The 22261-nt window shown below is 34.6% G+C and overlaps 1 protein-coding gene and 1 long non-coding RNA gene across 4 annotated transcripts in view; one reads left to right on the forward strand and one right to left on the reverse strand.

The window, feature by feature from the left end:
* LOC121725368 (dipeptidyl peptidase 9) overlaps positions 1 to 22261 on the reverse strand; it is a 139270-nt gene that overhangs the window by 88586 nt on the left and 28423 nt on the right. The gene's annotated exons all lie outside the window — the stretch shown is intronic.
* Positions 7274 to 8130, forward strand: LOC121725373. Of its 2 annotated transcripts, none has more exons than XR_006035373.1 (3): positions 7274 to 7329; positions 7558 to 7635; positions 7858 to 8130. It is a non-coding gene; the product is annotated as an uncharacterized LOC121725373 (long non-coding RNA). The 2 variants fall into 2 exon arrangements; XR_006035374.1 differs by having other exon boundaries at positions 7274 to 7314.

Consider the following 22261-nt stretch of genomic DNA (forward strand, 5'->3'; position numbering starts at 1 on the left):
TGTGATGTGTTTTTGAAAAAAAAACGGAAATTTTGAATTAACAAAAAGTACAAGACCCATAAGCAGAGTTCTGGAAACTCTCATTTGCTGAAAGAAAAAATTCAGAGCTTTTTTATACGCGATGATTTTTCCAGAGCAACAGCCGGCAAAAAGGAGACGGTAACAAGAAATGGAGAGAAAGTCCAAAATAGGTACTTGCTTGAAACGCAGAAAAACGTATACAAAATTTTCAGGACGGAAAATCCGGGGCTCCTTTGCTCTTACTACTATTTTACAAAAAAAACATCCTTTTTACGTCGTAAAACCATCTGTTAATGCACGAGAAATGTGTCTGTGTAAAAGACATTCAAATTTTGCATACAAATCAGAAGCTCTGAAAAAAAAGAAAGTTATTGAAGATGACGATTCAAGCACAATAATTCGTGAAATTGTGTGCGACGACCTTTCTAAAAACTGTATGGTACTGTATGGTGAATGTGCAGAATGTCAGAACAAAAAAGTAAATTATAACGAGCAGAACATAACTGGAACTATTGAATACAGTGAATAGATTAGGAAGAAGGTAGAGTATAATGATAAAGATGGCAAAAAATGCACCTCAATAAAGAATGTCAAAGAGACGAAACAGCACATTTTATACAGACGTTTGAAAGACAGATTTGAAAGATTTAAAGAGGCACATATACAATATTGAAACACAATGTCACAACTTTCATCGATGTTTGAATAAACTTCAAGAAAATGAATGCTTGATTGTTGTGGATTTCAGTGAAAATTACGACTGCAAATATTATGAGGAGATTCAGGCACATCACTTTAACTCCAGAAATCAAATATCTCTGCATACTGTCATGGTTTATACTTACGACGCAGGCAAAAAATATAAAGCACATTCTTTTTGCACAGTTTCTCCTTCAAACTGTCACCAACCTGCTGCAATTTGGGCTCATTTAGAGCCAATTTTGGAGTGGATTAAAGAAGAATATACGTCTGTTAATACTGTTCACTTTTTCTCGGATGGACCAGCCACCCAATACCGTCAAAAGCAAAATTTTTATTTGCTTTCTACTCTATTTTTTGACTAGCTTTTCCGCGAAAACTTTGTCCTTTTTTGAAGCGGAGAACGGGAAAGACCCAGCAGACAGTATTGGTGGTTTTTTAAAGCGTACTGCTGATAGTATCGTAGCAAGTGGAAAAGATATTTCAGATACAAATCAGTTTTTCGAGACAATGAGAACCATAAGCAAAATAAACTTGTACTTGATTGACACTCAGAAAATCACACAAATTGAGAGCACACTTCCAAAATTTATTCCACGTCTTGTCGGTACGATGAAGTTTCATCAGGTTTATGCTGACAACAGGGATGAACTGAAACACAGAATACTGACCTACTTCTGTAAATCATCAAAACGATGTATCATTTTGATGATTTACAGAATAGAATAAAAATTGTTCAGACTTCAGCGTGCATCCGTTTTATGATTGCTGCAACACATAGTACGGGAGCCGGGATTGATAAAACAACATTTTTATTTGCGGAAAATCTCGAAAGTGGTAAGCTAACAGAGACAGAAAGGATTTCATACTTTGAGTTGATAGTTCAAAAATATGGACTGTTTTATTTGTAGGACAATGTTACTCTTAAATTATATAACTATAGTCCGCGCAATCCACGGAAACACGCCCCACTACTCCTAATCGTTTATAGTATATGTGTACAAGCTTTCGCCAATGTTTGAGTGTAATCGGTACACATTAATTACCTACGAGTGCACGCGCACACTTCAATAAATAGACCAATTAAGAAAAAGCGTCACGGTCGAAGGGAAAAATGCTCATCCAAATATTGGTGGGGCGCGTCTTCGTGGAGCTCACGGACTATAATAACCTATCAATACACAAAAAATCAGCTCGTTAGGGTTCTGTTATAGGGTTTTGAAATCAACAAAACTTGGTTGACTGTTTACCATAAACCACAACTATTCACCATATCACATAGTATATGGACAAAAGTCATAATAAAAACTCAGCATCCTTTTATATCTTTAGAAATATGAAAACATTAAAGATGGACAACCTACATCCAAATCGACTCAGGGTCGTGATAATCACAGATGAAGAGTTTTACTTTAGAAGAGTCTAAGGAATTATTTTATCCACTAAAACAGCAAAGCGTGATTTATTTAAGAATTTAGGTATATGGATAGTACCAAGGAAGGCGGACCGTTTGGAAAATCTATATGGGGTCTCGTAGTAGATTTTAGGAAACTAAATGAAAAAACTCTCGATGACAAATATCCCATCCCCAATATTACAGATGTATTTGATAAATTAGGCCGCTGTCAATATTTTACTACATTAGATTTAGCAAGCGGATTTTATCAGGTAGAAATGGCTGAAGCAGATATTCACAAAACAGCATTAAACGTAGAAAATGAACATTACGAATTTTTGAGACTACCTATGGAACTTAAGAACTTTTCAGCTACTTTTCAAACAAACAGACAATATTTTAAGAGGACTCAAAAATAAAATTTGTTAGTCTACCTTGACGATATTGTAGTTTTCAGCACTTCCCTTCAGGAACATATGAGTCGTATAGTATCAAAAACAGCAATCTGTCATTTTTACGCAATTCGGGTTATGAATATGGTAACACTGTCTCGTTAAAATATTTTTTACTTATGTAGTCACAAAGTATCAAAAACAGAAATATTTCATCAAAAACCAGACTGTAAAACCCATATTAGTATCAAATACAGCAATCTGTATATGATGAGATTCAAAAGCAGCAATCTGTTAGTCTCGACCAATCACAGGCCTTCAAATGGTCACCTGTCAAGATGGCGTGTGCATTGATTTCGTCTGAAGATCCGTGTGCGTATTTTGTTATTTTATTGTTAAAATATTGTTAAATAATTCGTTTGGAGGTGAAAAAAGTTAACATGGATGTACATCCAACACGCGTAAACAATAGATTTGCGAGAAAAAAGAAAAGAGATCCAGCAAATTGGAAAGCACATGTTGCCAAACATGCAAGGTAAGGTTTTGCCATTTTTAACGCTAGGGTTGTCAGAACAGATCACACTAAATTTGTTGTATTGATTGAAATTAGTTCTTTTAACACTATGCATTATATTTTGATACTCCTGCAATTCGTAATTTTTTGACGAGCGCCATAGCCAAATGGTTACTTGATGCCTCACCAAGTACCCCAAGTTTGATCCCCAGTAAGGTCAAGGTGAAAAATTACCTTTTTAGATTGACCTAGGTCTTGGATGTTTTTTTATATATTTGTTACTAGCTGACGCCCTCGACTATGTTTGCGCTTAAATAATAGCATATGTCTCATTCTGATATCTGAACTACGTTACTAGAAAGTTTCATCAAAATCCATTTAGGAGTTTTTGCGTGAAAAAGTAACAAACATCCATGCTTACATCTATCCATACATTCACACATCGAAACAAACTTTCGCGTTTATAATATTAATAAGGATGAAATATAGTAGTATAAAAAATAAAGGTGCTTCATATCGGATTTTAGCTGGCAGTCTTCTTTGAGTTTTTTGAGTTCCTTTAAGTTTACTTTCTTATCAAGGTTGTCGTAGCAACAGCTTACCTACCTACTACTAATTTTATTAAGTGCAATAAATATGCAAATTTACAATGGTTCTAATGATTCCTTTTTTTTTTCTAGATATTCATCGAAAAGTTTGCCAGATCGAGTATGTGCACATAACACAAAAGCATTAAAATGTACTACTCTCACAATGCGTGATATACAATCAATACATTAGAAATTTTACAAGAAGCCTACAAAACTTGATCAACATATTATGCTGTTCAAATTATGTTCAATACAAAATACAAAGAAAAGACCGGATTTTAAAGGCAAGAAAAAGTTGACAACTTACTATTCTGTATTTGTTAACAAAAAAAAGGTACCAATTTGTCAAAAATTCTTTCTTAATATTTTTGGAATAAAGAAGTATAGAGTACAATATTTAATGAATTTTTTTTATGAAAACGGAGAGTTTCCCCGCGAAGCTCGTGGAGGAGATCGCAAAACTATAAAATATGCGGATAAAAGAGAGTCTGTTCACCGCTTCATTCAAAGTCTAGAAAGTATTGAGGCACATTATTGCCGCAAAACCAAACATGCTGAAAGAAAATACCTTCCTTGCGAATTGAATATAAAAAAATTATACCTCATGTATAATACGGACCAGCAAAATTCACAAATGGGGGTAAAGCTATCATATTTTCGGCACATATTCAATACTGACTATAATATAGGATTCGGTACACCGCAAACAGACGTATTGCTCCAAATGTTTGGAATTAAGAGAGAAGATAAAAAGAGAGCAAGACGAATCTAAAAAAGCAACATTGATAGCAGAGAAGAGAGTTCACACATTACGGGCTAAATAATTTTTTGAAAATTTGCGAGAGACCACACCTGGTCTAAAAATTATATCCTTTGATTTTCAAAAAAACCTCCCTTTGCCTAAGGTACCTGATCAGTCCTGCTATTACAGTCGTCAACTATATTTTTATAACTTAGCCATCGTGGAAGGATCTTCTGATTTGCCTTTAAACAAAGATCGTGTTTTTGCGTACCATTGTACAGAAAACGAATTTGGTAAAAATGCTAACTTGGTGGCATCTTGCGTGTATGACCGCCTTTGTCAAACTGACAAAACAGGTATTACTAGAATACGGTTAGTGGCAGATGGATGTGGCGGCCAGAATAAAAATAGTATTCTAATTGGCATGTGTTGTAAACGGTTGTTAGAAAATGTTGTCATCAAGGTTATAGAAATCACATTTCCCGTCACTGGTCACTCCTTTATGCCCGCCGATCGTGTTTTTGGTATAATTGAAAAGAAGTTGCGAAGAACTGAGGTTATATTGGACCCAAAAGAAATTTCAGACGTTATATCTGAAAACGCAACATTAAGAAAAATCGGCACTGATTGCTTAGTGTATGACTGGAAAACAGCTACCAAAGATGTATTGAAACCAACTACAAGTTGGAGTATACCATTCAATCAGTGTAAACGATTTATTTTACGTCGTTCTAAGCAACGGGACAACGTTCTTGTAAGGGGCGAACTTTTTTACAAGAGTGATATTGCCAAGCCTCAAAATATTTGTAAGCCAAGAAAAAATATCAATATGATCAATCAAGTCACCATACCAAAACAGTTGCAGTTAACAAGTCAAAATTGAATGACGTAAAGAAATTACTAGGAAAACATTTTGGAACGGAATGGGAAAGTTTACCGGAATTGACTTTTTACAAAGAAACTTTGGCAAGCCAGGAGGCTTAACAGGAAACTCCTGATACAAACAAGATTTACTGTAGAGAGATTGTCGAAGAGTCCGAAGTGATACGTGTGTATTTTTTTTTAATATGAAAAGCTCTTTCTTCTTCTTTGTTTTTTTATCAGCTATCTATGTCCCACCCTCCTCTCTTCTTTTTTATTAACTAAATAAAGAGATTATTTAAAATTATGAAGTTTTATTTAGCGATATAAGATTTAAGTTGACAACCCTATGTATCTTTCATTTTGGCTAGAATCAAAAGCAGCAATCTAACTATTGTTTAGTATCATATTCAGCAATATTAGGAAGTCAATATCAAAAACAGCAATCTGATAATTTAAGTTATTAATCATAAATTTAATTCAAATTTAATGTATTTAAATATTTAAATAATGAATTCAAAAATCGAAGAACTATATAATTATATACACGGAAAAATAATTATTTGTTGATTATAATAGTGGAACTACTTTTCATAATTACAGATAATTAGTGAAAAGTCAGATTGCTGTTTTTGATACTATATGACTCATATTATGGTAAACCTTGAAAAAGTATTTCAGAGATTAAGAGAATCAAACTTTAAAATACAAATGGATAAATCAAGTTTTTTTTTAAATTGGAGACAGAATTTTTAGGACACGTAATTATTATGAAATGAAAAATGAAATCATAAATATTTATTTCTAAGTAAGTTAACATAGTTAACACTTTTAGAACGTCGCATCTACATGAGGCCTACCACCGGTTCGGGAACTAACCCGGCGAGAAGAACCGGCGTAAGAAACTCGCACGGGGTCACCTTTTACCAAAAAGGTGGAAACAATACAATATTAGCAATGAAGGAGATCAACCCAATCTAAATAGAATTAAAGCCATTGAAAATTATCCCTTACCAAAAACCTCTACAGAAATTTAGCGTTTTCTCGGATTCTTAGGTTACTATAGAAAAATTCCAGATTTTGCCAGAATTACAAAGCCTGGGACCCAATGTTTAAAAAAAGACAGTAAAATAACTTAAGTTGAAAATTATATTAAATGTTTCAAACATTGTAAAACCTTATTATTCAATGATCCAGTGATTCAATACCCAGACTTTCCTAAGGAATTCATTTTAATAACAGATGCTTCAAATGTTGCAATAGGCGCTGTATTGTCACAAGGTACTATAGGTTCGGCAAGGCTATCACGTAAAAATAGCGATTAACAAACCATCAGCAAAAATCGCGCGATGATCGCGCGATCGATTGCTGGGTATAAAAAAACATGGTATCATGTAAGCGATCGCTCGCGGATCGCTCGCTTATCGTTTCAATGCACTTTTGCGAGTACACTAGCGCCAAAAACAATTTAGTAGCAATCAAAGGAACTATTATTGGAATGTCAAATCAAACAAACTTGACAATGTTTACAAGTGTTCACGTTTCTAATGTATACAAAAGTACTCTGCGTTCGCTTTAGTTGTGATTGTTTCGTGAACAAAATAACAAGTGAGCGAGATTATACAAGTACAATACTGTAAAATGTAAAATCTTTGGTATTTCACCAATGTATTAGCTGGATTTCCTTGTGAAATAGCCAAAGGAGTAGATCTTGGGTCAATCTGAAAAGAAAATGTTGAAAACCGTAGAATAATCTTGCCCATGAGCCTAAAGCTCTAGAATCTAGATCAACAAAATCTTGAGAACAATAGAAAAAGGTAAGCATCCTTAATTTGTACTTTCCTGATGTTACTTCTCCCTTTTTTGCCTTTTCATAACACTTTTCTATTTTTGTAGTACTGGGCTGACCTTAAAAGTTAAAAGCAATAGCAAGATGAAGCTATGGCTAACAGAGGTGGTACTTTGGGGCCTGCTGATGCTGCTGGTAATCAAAGATGATGATATGGCTTACCAATAAACAAAGTCGACAATGAAGTCTTGGCTTTCATCGCAGAGCATTAGTATTTGGTGATGGTGAACATAGAATTTTATTATACTCTGTAAGTACTAAGTAGGTAAGTTCTACAATTTCTAACTAACCTATTAAAAACATAATCTTAATAATTACCTATATTTTTATTAGATAAGTGAGTTTATATAGTGAGGCTGAAATGCCAAACCATCCAATACAATATTATTGGATGATTTCTGTGAAAGTAGTTGTTCCTTACAGTAAATTTTACATTAGTGTTGAATTATAGGCAGAAGTAAAGATTTTTTCTTAAAATAACTTTATTTTGCAGATATTATGGATTTCATTGAAACTGGGCCGTCTGCTTCAACTACGAGTAATTTGAATAATATGGCTTTTATTATACTCTGTAAGTATACAATTTCTATCTAACTTCTTAAAAACATAAACTTAATACCTATATTTTTATTAGTGACTTTATACAGTGAGGCTGAAAAGCCAAACCATCCAGTTGATACAATATTATCGGATGATTTCTGTGGAAGTAGTTGTTCCTTACAGTAAATTTTAAATAAGTTTTAAACTATACAAAAAAATAAGTATTTTTTATTAAATTAACTTTATTTTGCAGATATGGATTTCATGGAAGCTGGGCTGTCTGATTCAAAGTACCATACCGATGACAAACTACGGAGTGCTGCTGAATCAACAATATTTGACTTGTCTTATTAGTTATAACAAATATTTATTATTGTTAAAATCATTTTAAAATGAAAAACTTTGTGTTAAAATAGATGACTGTGTGAAACTACATATTATACTTTGTCATATTAAAATTATAATAAAAGTTGTCATATACAGTGTTACCTATAGTTTGGGGTTTATATTAAATAAAAAAACTCACTTTGTATGTACTTACTTTATTTCTTTATTTTGTAAATTGACATTTTATAACATTATATAACTGATATGTACTGATAATAATTATTAACTGTTAACAAAACATATTTTAGTGAGAATACAATAAAAAACCTTTAATAATTTGAATGTAATTTTGTTTTTGGTTCAGAAACCCACATTAGTATTAAATATGTAATTGATTATTAGGAATACTAAACAGAATACAGCTATTAATAGAGTTACTATAATTGTTAATTATTAACAAATGCAAAGTAACAACTTTAAAGACTATATAGAGTTATAGACTATACTGAAGGAATTGAGTGATGTTGATAAATTTACATAAGTAGGTACATAATTGATAAAAACTTTACTTTGTAAGTATTAAATCAATTTGTAATAAAAATAATAGTTGTATTTTTATTTTAATATATAGTACATGTTAATATTTACAATATTGATATTTAAAACATCAGGATAAAACACTAATAAAGAAATTAACATTATTCATAAGAGCTTGTAGCACCTCCATCGTGGGTATCGCAGACCCCAGACACAATAAATTTTCAATTGTTATGCGGCAGCCAGCTGCCGCTTGGGGATTGATAGGTTTTAAGCAGTATTCTGATTTTAATAAACCTTTTTAACATTGGTTATAATATATTTCTGTTATTATTAAATAACACAAGACTAAATCTTTTATTTATTGTTGCACATTTCATTATATTGGAGATTATGCATAAAATAATTAGTCATAAAGAAAATGTTTTATTGATGTATGTTTAAAAGAACTTATTCCATTTAATTCTACTTACATGAAGATAAATAACAATAACTTAATAGTAAACTACATGCAAATGAAACAAGTAACACTGTTTTACTGCTTTATTTTTCACTTCATAAAGATCACAACCTCTGCAAGTTCTTTGCGGTCTGCCACTCACTAAAAGCTGGTTCTCACTTTTTCAAAGAAACTGTAACATCCTGCAATGGCTTAAGTGTGGTCCTAAACTTGTTGAAGCACTTGGAAGTCGTCGTACTGGCAGGCGACGTGATAGTTGTTGCAGATGTTTCGCAACAACACAGCACATGTGTTAATTGTTGTTTTTCTTATCAATGTGTTTAACTCGTCACAAACAGCTCCTTATTCAACCCTTGTAATGGGTTTTAAACTCAGAGTCAGACAGTTCCAGTGCCTGGGCTCGGTCGAGATTGCGAGGTCTTATTTAGCTGTATTTCTGGCTACATCTCTTGTTTCTCCTTCAAGAATGGCTTCTAATATGAGCACTGTATGCGCCAATGTTATAAAAATACGTTTTACAGTTTAAATATTGACGCAAAACACAACTAACCTCTCAGCGATAAACAAGCAATCGGTAAAAAATCACCTTTGTTGTGATCGCTATTTGACAGTTCAAATTGCTCGCCGATCGCGATCGCATTGCTGTCAAAAGCCTTACGTGATACGAAATAAATTGAAAAAGTATGGAGATTTAGCGATTGTAATGCAATTATAGTTCCTTGATTGTTCGGCAGAGGGAGTACTGTCGCTCGATTGCAATCGTATTGTTTTTGCTGATACATAATACGAAATTGCGATTTTTGCGCAATTTTTGCACAATTTTTGCTATCGTTTTGTTTTCGCGAGATACGTGATAGCCCTGCGGATAAACCAATTGCATATGCCTCCAGGACTTTAAATTCAAATGAAACCAAGTACAGTACATTAGAAAAAGAGTTTGAATTCTAAACATAGTGTCCAGTTTTTAAATCAACTTTTTGGTGGCGTAATAGCAATGGATAAGCGGGGAGGTAGTTTATCACCTATCCTTCAGATATTAATAGCTCTCAGACAATGTGGCCGAAATCAAGTAAGTTCATTTTGAGTACCTATTACAAATCAGAAAAAAAAACTTATTGACAAGAAAGTACAGCAACATAGTGAGCTCTTACTTTTTTTCAGATACAAGATGATGCTGCAAATATTCGTGGTTTATCTCACCAGTCCATTAGCAGAATACGCAAAAGAGTAGCAAAAGCTATATTAGATAAGAGATTCGATTATATTAAATTTCCAAACTCCATAAATGAACAGTTAAAAACCATACAATAATTTGAATCTTTAACAGGTTTCAAAACTGTTATTGGTGCTATAGACTGCACTCACACTAGAATACCTAAAGTGCAAGGGCCCAGTGGTAAATTTTTCACTAGCTAGTTGACCGAGCTTTGCTCGGTATTCGATAAAACACGAATAAAATGACATTTTCTAAAAATGATTCCTACCTATAAATAATAAAAGTAAATATAATATAGCTGGTGGCAAAAGCTCACCGGGAAGCCATCGCGAGGTTACCATGGTAACGTCCAAGCAACGTCAGGAGCCTCTACGTCGCTACAAAGCGCTGTTTTTCTTAAAGTTAAGTCTAAAGAACAGCGTTTGCAGCGACGTCTTCCGACGCTCGGGAAATACGACCGTTGATGAAAAAATAACGAAAATTTCTATGCGCAGGGCAACTACGACGAAATAGCCGACCGCATCACCAAGCTCGCCAGGAAATACAGGACTGTCACATATAATAGCGCCCGTGACATTAACGGCCGGGGCGCTTATCAGTGTGGGCCTCGTTGGTTGGGGTATTTACCACCTGGTGAAACGGAGCATTCCCCAGCCCTGCTCCGACCTGGTAATTTCTTCTATTACCCCTAACACCACCTCACGACCCTCACAGTTTACTCAAAGCGTCATATCGCTCAACGGACCGAAAGCTATCAACCAACTGCTATTCCAACTTGCTACCGACATATCAAGATATTCGTGTGCCATCCAAGACCTTATACAAGAACAGAGTACGACGAATCGATAGATGACCCAAATTCTCGAAGATTATATAGAGAGGCCACGGAGAGGCTTGATATGGGCGACGAAGTCATGGCTAGTGTCACACCTTTCACCAAGATAAAGAAAGTCAAGGCAACAAAATACAAAGCGCCACGCATGATTCAAGCTAGAGATATAACATTTAATATAGAATATGGTAGATTTATTAAACCTTTAGAATTAAGAGTTTCTCACGGCACGAAGAAATACAACTTCGGCAAGAGCAACTACGACGAAATAGCCGACCACATCACCAAGCTCGCCAGGAAATACAGGTGCTATACAGAGGCCGACCACAAGACATCCGACACCACATGCATCGTACATGGATACATAACGTACTAACTTAAATATTATTATTATTAATTATTTTCTTTACGTTACAGGCATGAAGACTTATCCAGGCCTCAGGCGGGTGCTCAAGGGCGGATAAGAGGCGACCAACTGTGGTCGCAGTTATTAACATTACTAAATTCTATTGGTGGTGGTGTTGAAAAATCCCAAGACAAATGGAAAATAGTAAGTTTGAACTGATTACATAAAACTAACGTTTTATTTTACGCTTGCTTGCTATTGCGCACTTTTTTCATTAACACTCCACATTTATCATACAAAAGTTTGGTCCGACTGGAAAACCAAGACATATAAAAAATATCAATTAATTAGGCGTCATGCTAGTGGCACTGGTGATAGTCCCAGAAGCAGGCTGTATCTAACGCCATTAATAAAGAGAGTTGTTGCCATCATTGGAGTAAATGCTGTTGCTGGGCAAAGCAGTATTCAGGAGCAGGGTTTTAGTGTATGTATTTTTATAAATATTTTAGTAACTGCACCAAGACCTTATGCAATAACCGAGTACGCCGAACCGATTGATGACACAAATAGAGATTATATAGAGCGGCCGCGGAGAGGCTTGACATCTGCGACGAAGTCATGGCTAGTGTCACACCTTTCACCAAGATAGAGAAAGTCAAGGCAACAAAATACAAAGCGCCACGCATGATTCAAGCTAGAGATATTTACATTTAATATAGAATATGGTAGATTTAATCCTTTAGAATTAAGAGTTTCTCACAGCACGAAGAAATACAACATCGGCAAGGGCAACTACGACGAAATAGCCGACCGCATTACCAAGCTCGCCAGGAAATACAGAGGCCGACCACAAGACATCCGACACCATATGCATCGTACATGGATACATAACGTACTACATTACTTAAATATTATGATTAATTATTGAGGTTCACATATTATTAGGACTTTAATTATTACGGCCTCCCGCACGTAGGGTTCCGTACAGTTATAGAGCAAAAATAGGCTAAACAATTGTGTATCACTGAACTAAAACAATATAAGGATCAGTGCCAAATGCTGTTAAGGGAAGGAGATGATAATGAAAAAGAATTGCTATCTGTTTTACAAAAGAATAAAGATTTAAAATTAGAACTGAACAAGTTAAGCTTGGACTTTGAGAACATTCATAAGCAAAACGTGGAACAACGTTATACTCCTCTCGGCATTGGTCGAAGCCATCAACGAGCATCGTTGATGGCTTCGACCAATGCCGAGAGGAGTATGAAGACACTGTCAAGAACTCGGCTAACTTGAAAATTTAACTGAATAATGCTGAGGACTATATTTTAAAACTTGAAGAACAAATACATGTTCAAAGTGCCACCCAAACACAAATCTTGTATGATGAATTTATCAATATCAATACATATAAATAAAATTGGAGTGTCTGTTTGTAATATTGAAAGAACCGTTTTTACTAGATGCATACATGTATATAGGGTACAGACACCAAAACAACATTTTTTACAATTTTTGTCTGTATGTCTGTCTGTCTGTTTGTTCCGGCTAATCTCTGAAATGGCTGGAGCGATTTTAACGGGACTTTTTTTGGCACATAGCTGATATAGTAAGGAATAACTTAGGCTACTTTTAACCAACTTCCGAAAAGGAGGAGGATGTATTTCACTTTTTATATTGGTTCGCTGACAACTCCGTCATTTGTAGACCGATTTCCAAAATCCTTTCTCTCTTTTTCATTATCTTTGTTATCACATTTTGCTGACGCAAACGAAGTCGCGGGCATCAGCTAGTCCATAATAAAAGTAAGTCACATTATATCTCTAAATCATGTAACTTTGACATTTCTACTGTTGATTAAACCGGTGATGATTCATTGCCACTGTGTGAAATGAATAGTAGGAAAAATTTAAAGAAATATATTAGAATCAGAAAGTGCATCAAGAATTATTAAAACTGTCACTGAGAAATAAAAAAGGTTTAAATAATTTATCAAAGTTTGTTAAAGAAAACCAAATTTTGAATAATAATTTGCTAAATTGTAAAATTGACTTAGAGCAAATTAAGTGTAGCTATGAGGCCGATGTATGCAAATGCAACCTACAAGCAGAGATTTCAATACTTCTAGACTCTTTAGACAATTTGAAAAAGAAATATGAGTTGTCACAGCAAGAAATACAGGGGCATATATCAGCAATGAATGATCTGCTCGAAGTGACTCATTACAATGAAGAGCGGGTTTATTCTTTATTGAGAATCAACGGTTCCTCAGACAAAGCAGATACGAAGTATGGCAACACTGGAGACGTTTCGAGAAAAACGAGGGCACTGGGTAGCCATATTTGTTTTTTGCAAGAGTGCCGCATAGTGGTTGCATGTTTTTCCTAGTTTCGTCTTGAAATTCATTATAAAATTAAAAAAGATGGTGAAAAAGTGTTCCATTATTGGCTGCAATAGTGAGTCGTATGCTGGATGTGGAATATCTTTCTTTAAGTAAGTAATTTTTGCGATAATCCTAACATGTGTATGTTTCTGTATGTAGGGTAACCATACTTTTTGGTTATATATTAATAATTTTGTACAGTGCACTGTAAATTTATTGTGTACACAATTGGTACACACAATTATTAGGTATGTGGTAAAAGTTGTGTTAAGTGGGTTTAATTATTGACAATTCGAGCTGCGATCGATTTTTTTTAAAGGCACATGAATTTTATACGGCAATCTTATTTGTTTTTAATATTTTCTTAAAGACTACCTACTGATGAAACAAGGAAGAAAGAGTGGCTTAATATTATAAAAGTAAACCTGCCAAACTATGCTGTTGTTTGCAGTCGGCACTTTAGACCAAGATATCATTAATCATGTTTCGACATCAAAACTTAAAAAAAATGCTAAATGCTGTGGTAAGTTACCTATTAAACTAAGTATCCATTATATTATAGGTATAATTTATGTTGTGTACTAGCTGACACGTCGTGAAACTAACAACATGCACATAATAATAATAATATTATTTTTATATTTTATATTTTATATTTTTGCAGGTTACCCCGCCAGATAAAAAAATAACTGTCTTAAGCAATATAGTTATCCAATCTGCTTCTCCTGAACCTGAGCTATGTACCTGTACAAAAGAAGCTTTTGAAAAACCTGTTAATATCTCTGCGGGACCAAGTTGTATTCTTGAAGTTTGTCCATTACCAAGTACTTCCGAGCCAACTTCTAAAAAAGTTCGGCTTCAAGATGATGATAAAACTGTAGAACTGCAACGAGAGGTAAAGATTCTAAAGCAACGCATAAAAAGAAGAGAAATAAAAATTCGGAAACTTGAGGATCTTTTAAATATTATTTAAAAAAAAAGTTACGATCCAGATGAAGTAGAAAGCGTCATAAAAAATAACTTTAATTCTATTAACGAACAGTTTAATTATAATGTACGCAAAAAGGGAGTCAGGTATACTGATGAATTTAAATCTTTTGCATTGACTCTGCACTATTACAGTCCAAGGGCATTTCTCTTCTTGAGAATACATATATGTCTTCCGCATCCTGCAACACTAAGAAGACTTTTAGCGACTCGTGACTGTAACGTAGGGTTCTTACAAGTTATATCTTCACAGTGTGGGTCTCCTTTACGACTCAATGTCGATAAGGAGCGGGTACAGATATGACAAAAAAACAGATAAATATTGGGGGTACGTGGACTATGGAGGTATTTTACAAAGTGATTCTGAATTGCTGGCAACTGAAGTATTTATTTTGATGATTGTACTTACACAACAAGATTTAAATGTCCGATAGCGTACTTTTTTATCAATAAAATATCAGCTCAAATCCAGGCTCAAATAGTACTTACCGCAATCCGAATGTTGGCGGAAGTAAATATTGTTGTCAGATCCTTGACTTGCGATGGCACAATTGTCAATGTAAAAACCTACGAGCTCTTAGGATGCAATTTCGAATTACCGAATACAGTAACAAGTTTTAAACATCCAACAAAGGAATATCAAGTTTATTGCATTTTTGATCCTCCTCATATGCTAAAACTTGCGAGAAATGTATTTGCGGACGCAAATATTAGTTCTCCAAAAGGAGACATACAATTCAAGTTTGTGAGGCAGTTACATGAGATGTAGGAAGAGGAAGGGCTTAAATTAGCTAATAAACTTTCAGAAATGCACATTAATTTTTCAGGAAAAAAGATGAACGTCAAACTAGCAGCTCAGACACTAAGTAGCTCCGTAGCAGACGCAATAGAGTTTTTGTCTAAGGTGGGTGATGAGCGGTTTTTTCGAAGTGAGGCCACTGTTGAGTACATTCGAATGTTAGATAGAATTTTCGACATTTTTAATACAAAAAATTCTTTTGGAAGAGGTTTTAGGTCACCTTTGCGTTTAGTTAATAAAGATATATGGATAAATATACTTACTGAAACCAGGGAATATCTGATGAGTTTAAAAGTGAATGGTCAACATATTCTGCAGCACAGACGCAAAACTCCAGCTCTCGGGTTAATAGTGGATTCGTTTAGCTTTGCAAACTTAGCAATGGACTTATTGACGAGCAACGAACATCCAATGAAATACTTCTTAACTTACAAATGTTCCCAGGATCAGCTGGAGATATTTTTTTCTTGCATCAGAAGTTGTGGTGCTTTAAATGATAACCCCGATGCGCTCCAGTTACGACATGCCTTGCGAAAACTCCTATTTCGTAATAGTGTACAGCCTAGTATCAACGCCAATTGTACAACTGAAGACAATTTTGAAAACACACCTATTTTGGAATTTAGACATCCTAAAAGGTCTATCGTAGACAAACCCTCTACAAGTATAGCAGCTGATTTACAAACGAACGATATTGAGTTGCGTGATTTACAATCTTTAGTACAAGATTTAAATTTATCGTGTTACAAAAACAACATACTGTATTACATAGCTGGCCACTGTGCAAAAAAGATATTTGAAAAATTGAGTTGTGAATATTGTTGTTCTGCACTGTTTAAACAGGAACGTAAGACTGATGATCATAGCTATGCTGTGATAGATGTATGTTCGTATTCGGCTTTTACAACCTTAACAGATAGAGGTAAATTAAAACATCTATCCAAATTTGTATTTGAGATTGTGAGATGTTCAGAAAAAAATATTTGTTGCTCAAAGTTCACAATGTTTGAAAACAATTAACAAAAACAAAATGGTTATGATTATACTGAAAGTTTTTTCTACCGAGCTTATGAAATATTTTGATCCACCTCATCCTTTACAATCATTTGAATGTGAAGATTCACATGAGATGCAACTAGTTAAAAGTATAGCAATATATTATTTATTTGTTCGTCTAATTAATTATGGGAAATCACAAACACAGAGGGTTTTAGGTCAAAAATCTACATTAAGGCAAAAACTACATAAAACTGTCCTATTTAACCATGTGTAAATAAAGAAATGTTTTCAGTAACTTGTTTCTGTTTTACTATCCCCGGCATCTCCACAAAAAAGAAAAAAGCTGGATCTCATCTGGCTCTACACAAATGTTAATCTGTTGTTAGTGAATTTGTTAATAACTTATTAGTAAAAAAGTTACAAGCATTTTAGCTATTTAATACTTGACTGTATTGTCACATTCGTTCGTTTGACAGCAACTGTATGACATTAAAGGAAAAACGTTTCTATTATAAGCTAAAATCCATTATATAAATACGGCCACAATTGTTTATTAAACACAATTTATTTTACTAAGCTAGCATTTTCTTTCCGTTTTTTCCTTTCTTTTCAACCCGAATGGTCACCCTACAGAACAAGGACAGAGGGCTCTCGCGAATCTATCTCCCTCGGACCGCGTTTTGATTGACTGTGCACATTCCAGTTTGGGTAGAAGTTCCTTGGTGTTTATATGGACGACATTCCGATTACCGCGACGCGCGACACGAGACCGATGGGCGTGGCGCGGCAAATTTCGATGAGCGCGACCCTGTCGCGTCGATAGCAGTACCGCGACAGCCGCAGGGCAGCTGTGGTAGATATTCTATCTAGAAACACGCCGATAGGCTATTAATCATATCGAAACCGATAATTTCGTATAATATAAGCCATGGAGGTATCAAAGTATGTAGGTATGAACTATAATATTATTATAACAGCTACTTAGGTTTAAAGAATTTATTCTCAGAAGACATACAGTCACTTATATGAGAACTTAAAACTAAAGTTACATTTTGTTTACAATGGTCATATTACAGTAATATGTAGATACACAGTAGTATAAGTTGTTTTAATAATATTTTGTGTTCCACCAACAATATATTTCATATTTGCTTTAAGTCAGTTTAATTACTATTATTTTATAAAAATATTAAACTAGCGGGCTCGACGCGATGGCATCGTCCCGTCAGATCTATTGTGTTATTTACAAATAGAATTAATAAAATCTGTTCAGGTGTACCATTATATTACATTTGCTTACACAATATTATTACGTTTAGCAGATTCACTCTATGGTTAAGGTTTTATAGAATTGAGTGAATGTGTTGTAATAGTTTTTCTTATATATGTTAAATGAGCTAGCATTTTTAACATCTACAGGCAATTTGTTGTACAGTTGTGCTCCCTCAAAACTCATGGATCACTTTGGGTAATACAAGTAAGCCTGGTCGGCGATTACTGCGGCTAGAGATTTGTGATTTGTTTATAAAATTTAGGTTAGTATTTACTTTTTTATCGAGAATTTTTCTTATAATTATACATGTGTTATATATGTATAGTTGATTAATATTAAGGATTTTAGTTTCATTGTAAATTGTTTTGGTTGATGTCATATATGGAAAGTTGAAAAGAAGTTTTATCATTTTATTTTGCTGTAATTCATTTAGCTTTGTTTTTGTAGCACTACCCCAGATCTCTATTAAATATAAAAGGTGTGATTTTACTAAGGAATTATATATCATATAACGTGTCTGTTGGGGAATACAGCTTTTTAAATTACGCAAAGAACCAACTAGTGACGAGAGCTAATTTTTTATATGATCTATTTGGTCATCCCATGTTAAATTATTTTTTAATCTTAGGCCTAAATATTTTTCTTTTGCTTTTTGTTCTATGGTTATATTGTTGATGGTTAAAGGTGCATGTGAATGGATTATTTTATTCTTTGCTTTGAAAATTGTGTAGCTGGTTTTATCTATATTAATACTTGGTAAATTGCATTGGAACCATTCTGTTAGTATGTTCAAGTCTGCTTGTGCTTGCGCAATTAAGTCGTTTATATTTAATCCAAAATAGAATAAGCATGTGTCGTCAGTGTATAGGGTTATGTGACCCTTAAGACTTTGTTTTGTAATATTGTTTATGTAGATTAGAAACAATAGTGGCCAAAAAACTGATCCCTGGGGGACTCCACATGAAATTGGGTCCGGTGAGCTCACTTTGTTTCCAATCTTAACAACCTGAAAACGGTTTTGTAAATATGACTTGAACATTTTTAGGGCATTGCCTTTGATACCTATGCTTTTTAGCTTATGGATCAGAAGTTTGTGGCTAACGGTATCAAAGGCCTTCCTTAGGTCAATAAAAATCCCTATGCGTTTATTATCCAGGTTAGTTTTAATTTCATTTATAATATCTATTGCAGCAACTGTAGTATTACTTTTAGCTCTGAAACCATACTGTTGTTTGGATAGGAAATCGAATGAATTTAAGTAATTTGTTAGTCTAACGTGAAGTATTTTTTCTAAGATCTTAGATATTGTGGGCAACACTGAGATCGGCCGGTAATTACCAGGATCACTTATATCACCAGATTTAAAGATAGGTGTAACTTTGGCAATTTTAGGGAGTTTGGAAATTCTCCATCTAGTATAAGTTTGTTAAAAGTCTGTGCCAAAGAATTAGATATAAGAGGCTGTATTAGGCTCTATCGCATAACTCGTACCTTTTCTGACGAAATCAAGGTTTTCGCCTTTTAGAAAACAAAATATTCTTTTTTAATTACTATTGGTATGAATAGCAAACCTTTTTATAGTAATATAAAATTTTAGTAACCCAACCTATGTTTTATAGTAGTTTTATATATTCGATTATAGTGCAGGAAACTTTTACAATTTTAACATAGTAACTTGTGATTATTTCTGTGTAGTTTGTGCGTTTCTTTGTATGAAATTGGTTTATTTGCTATGTTTGTATAGTTTTTATCTACTTTTTGTATTTAAATACCTTATTCAAATAATATAACGATTTTGTCATAGCGGTTAAATCAGTATCATGTAAAATTCCTCTATGATCAGTAAACGGTAGATACGCGACGAAAAATCTTGCGCGTGCGTCACCGCTCGCTTGTGAGTCCCTACTGATTGGCCACCCGCGGGTGGTACTTATAGTCCGATACCTATTCTCGCGAGTGGGACAGGCCTGGTAAAAGCGAGTTTTCTGTTGCAAGGGGCCGCGCGGGTCGAGGTGTCGGTCACCCCCGCCGTGCGGCCGCACTTGATTAGTCGAATGCAACCGCTTGCGCATGACTGACTGTTTACGTTAATACGCGAATTTTATTAAGTTTTGAGTATTGTTTATTCTTTTAAAACGTTTATAAAGGACATCATTCATTTTGGACCAAAAAATGAAAGTGCCGGCCAGAAAAAAAAAGTACGATATTCGGATAGAATACACAATTTCTATCATTTTTTACTATGACGACCAATCTGTGCGCACAATGGTTACGTCGTAATAACATAAAAAATAAAATATTTTTTTATTAATTCTTTGTTGATAAAAAATATTGGAGTGACATTATAATATAAAAAATATTATATTAAAACTTATTTAGGTACATAATCGCAAAATACTCAAGGTCAAAACCTAGTGGTCAAAATATAAAATCGTACTATTTAACACATTCATATTATTATTCTTTATAATAAAGAATGTTGTCTGTTTAGAGTCAAACATTACAGGTTACTTTCTCTCAAAACTTCAAATGGAATTCCGAGAACTAATGAAAAGGGTTAAGGGACGGCTACCTGGGTGCGTGAACGCATTGTTATTGGTTGCCGACCGCCCGCCCGCGCTACGCCAGCGGCCAGCAAGCGGCCAGCCAGTCAGTTATCCATGCAACTTTGGTTACATCGGACGGCTATCGTGACAATAATCTCTTGTTCTTAGAGTGATATAATATCAAGTGTATTTAGCGAAGCTTAATATCTGACATTATGAACGTACAATTGTGTATTTCGTGTCGTGTGCCTATTGGTGATCGCCGAAGTTATAGTTGGACATCCCGTGAATCACAACACATCGAAATCGCACAGTTTGTTATTGAAGATCTACTGGGTCATCAGGTGAGGATTATATTATCGCTATAACGAACGAATATGCCTAAGATATTTACTACGAACAAACATCATAACTCTTATGTACATAATGTTATAACATAAGCCGCATTTGCTGCTGTGTTTTTTAATAAACACAAGTTTTCAAATAAAGAGGGCCCCCCGCCCTCCGCAGATATATTATTTTTTTTATTTAATGATATATTACTAAGCTAATAAACTTTTTTTTTTCAGAATGAACCTACAGATGTTATATGCCGACCTTGTTGGCAAAGGGCCGAGCGGCAATATCTCCGACGTCAACGTGAAGTGCAGGAAGAACCTGACAACGAAGAACCTGATGTTGCAGACGAAGAAGTTGACGCTGTGCCTCATTCTACAGTTTTACCTGGATATGTACGAACTAGTAATACGGCAAACTCTTGTGTATTTCAACACTGTGTAGACTCAACAAGACACAGAATACCAGAAAACATTATTCTAGTTCTTTGCCGATACAGTGTATTCATATCAGAAAACAGTCGTGTTTGCAGCGAACACCTCGAGCAAAATGAATGGCATTTACTTGCTATGCAAGACAATTTAATTCAAGATTTTATTTCTGCACAGATCGTTAGTGCGCTAAGGTTGTTAATAAACCACATTAAAACAGAAGTTTTAGATTTTGAGCATTATGAATTGATCAATAACAAAGAGTTCCACGATTGGACTGGTCTTACTGCTGAACAATTCTCTGATTTATTGGCCAACACTCCGAGCTTAAATCAAAGAAGAAACAAAAAAACAATTTTAGCAGCTTTACTTGCAAAGATCCGAACTGGAGACTCAAATGCTAGGCTCGCAACGATATTTAAAACGAGCGAATCAACATTCGCGCGAATGCTTGAGAGTGGCCGAGAAGCACTTTTGCGAGACTTTGTTCCAATGCATTTGGGGTTTGACCATATGACTCGGGAAGATGTCACACGTAGGAATCTTCTTATCCCAGAAAGTCTTTTTGGAAATATTGAAAGTCCTCCCGAAGAAAGAAAAGCTATTACAATTGTGGACGGCACATACATCTACATCCAAAAAAGCTCAAACTACTTTTTTCAACGAAAATCTTATAGTAGTCACAAGTTCCGGAACTTAGTAAAACCATTTTTGTTTGTCTGCTGCGACGGTCACATAATAGAAGTCTCAGGTCCACACGCTGCTACTTCTTCAGATGCGCAGATAATGCAGAATATTGCTCAAAATGAAAGTGATCATGGCGATGGATTATTCCAATGGTTCTACCAAAGCGGGGACGTATTTATTTTGGACCGTGGGTTCAGAGATGCAGTTCCCATTCTTGAAGGAAATGGTTACACTGTGAAAATGCCGGAGACAAAGCATCCAGGAGCGACGCAACTAACCACGGAACAAGCAAACAAGTCACGCCTTGTTACTATTTGCCGTTGGGTTATGGAAGTAGTAAATGGCCGATTTAAACGAGATTTCCGCCTGTTGAGAAACGTTCATATTAATATAACATTGCACTATATGTTTGAATATTTTAGAATCGCAGCAGCATTAATAAATGCTTATCACGTGTTGATAGTAGATAATGTCCATGCTTCTGATTTTTTACAAATA

This window comes from Aricia agestis, chromosome 3 (genome assembly GCF_905147365.1).
Source record: "Aricia agestis chromosome 3, ilAriAges1.1, whole genome shotgun sequence".
In the NCBI taxonomy this organism is placed as follows: Eukaryota; Metazoa; Arthropoda; class Insecta; order Lepidoptera; family Lycaenidae; genus Aricia; species Aricia agestis.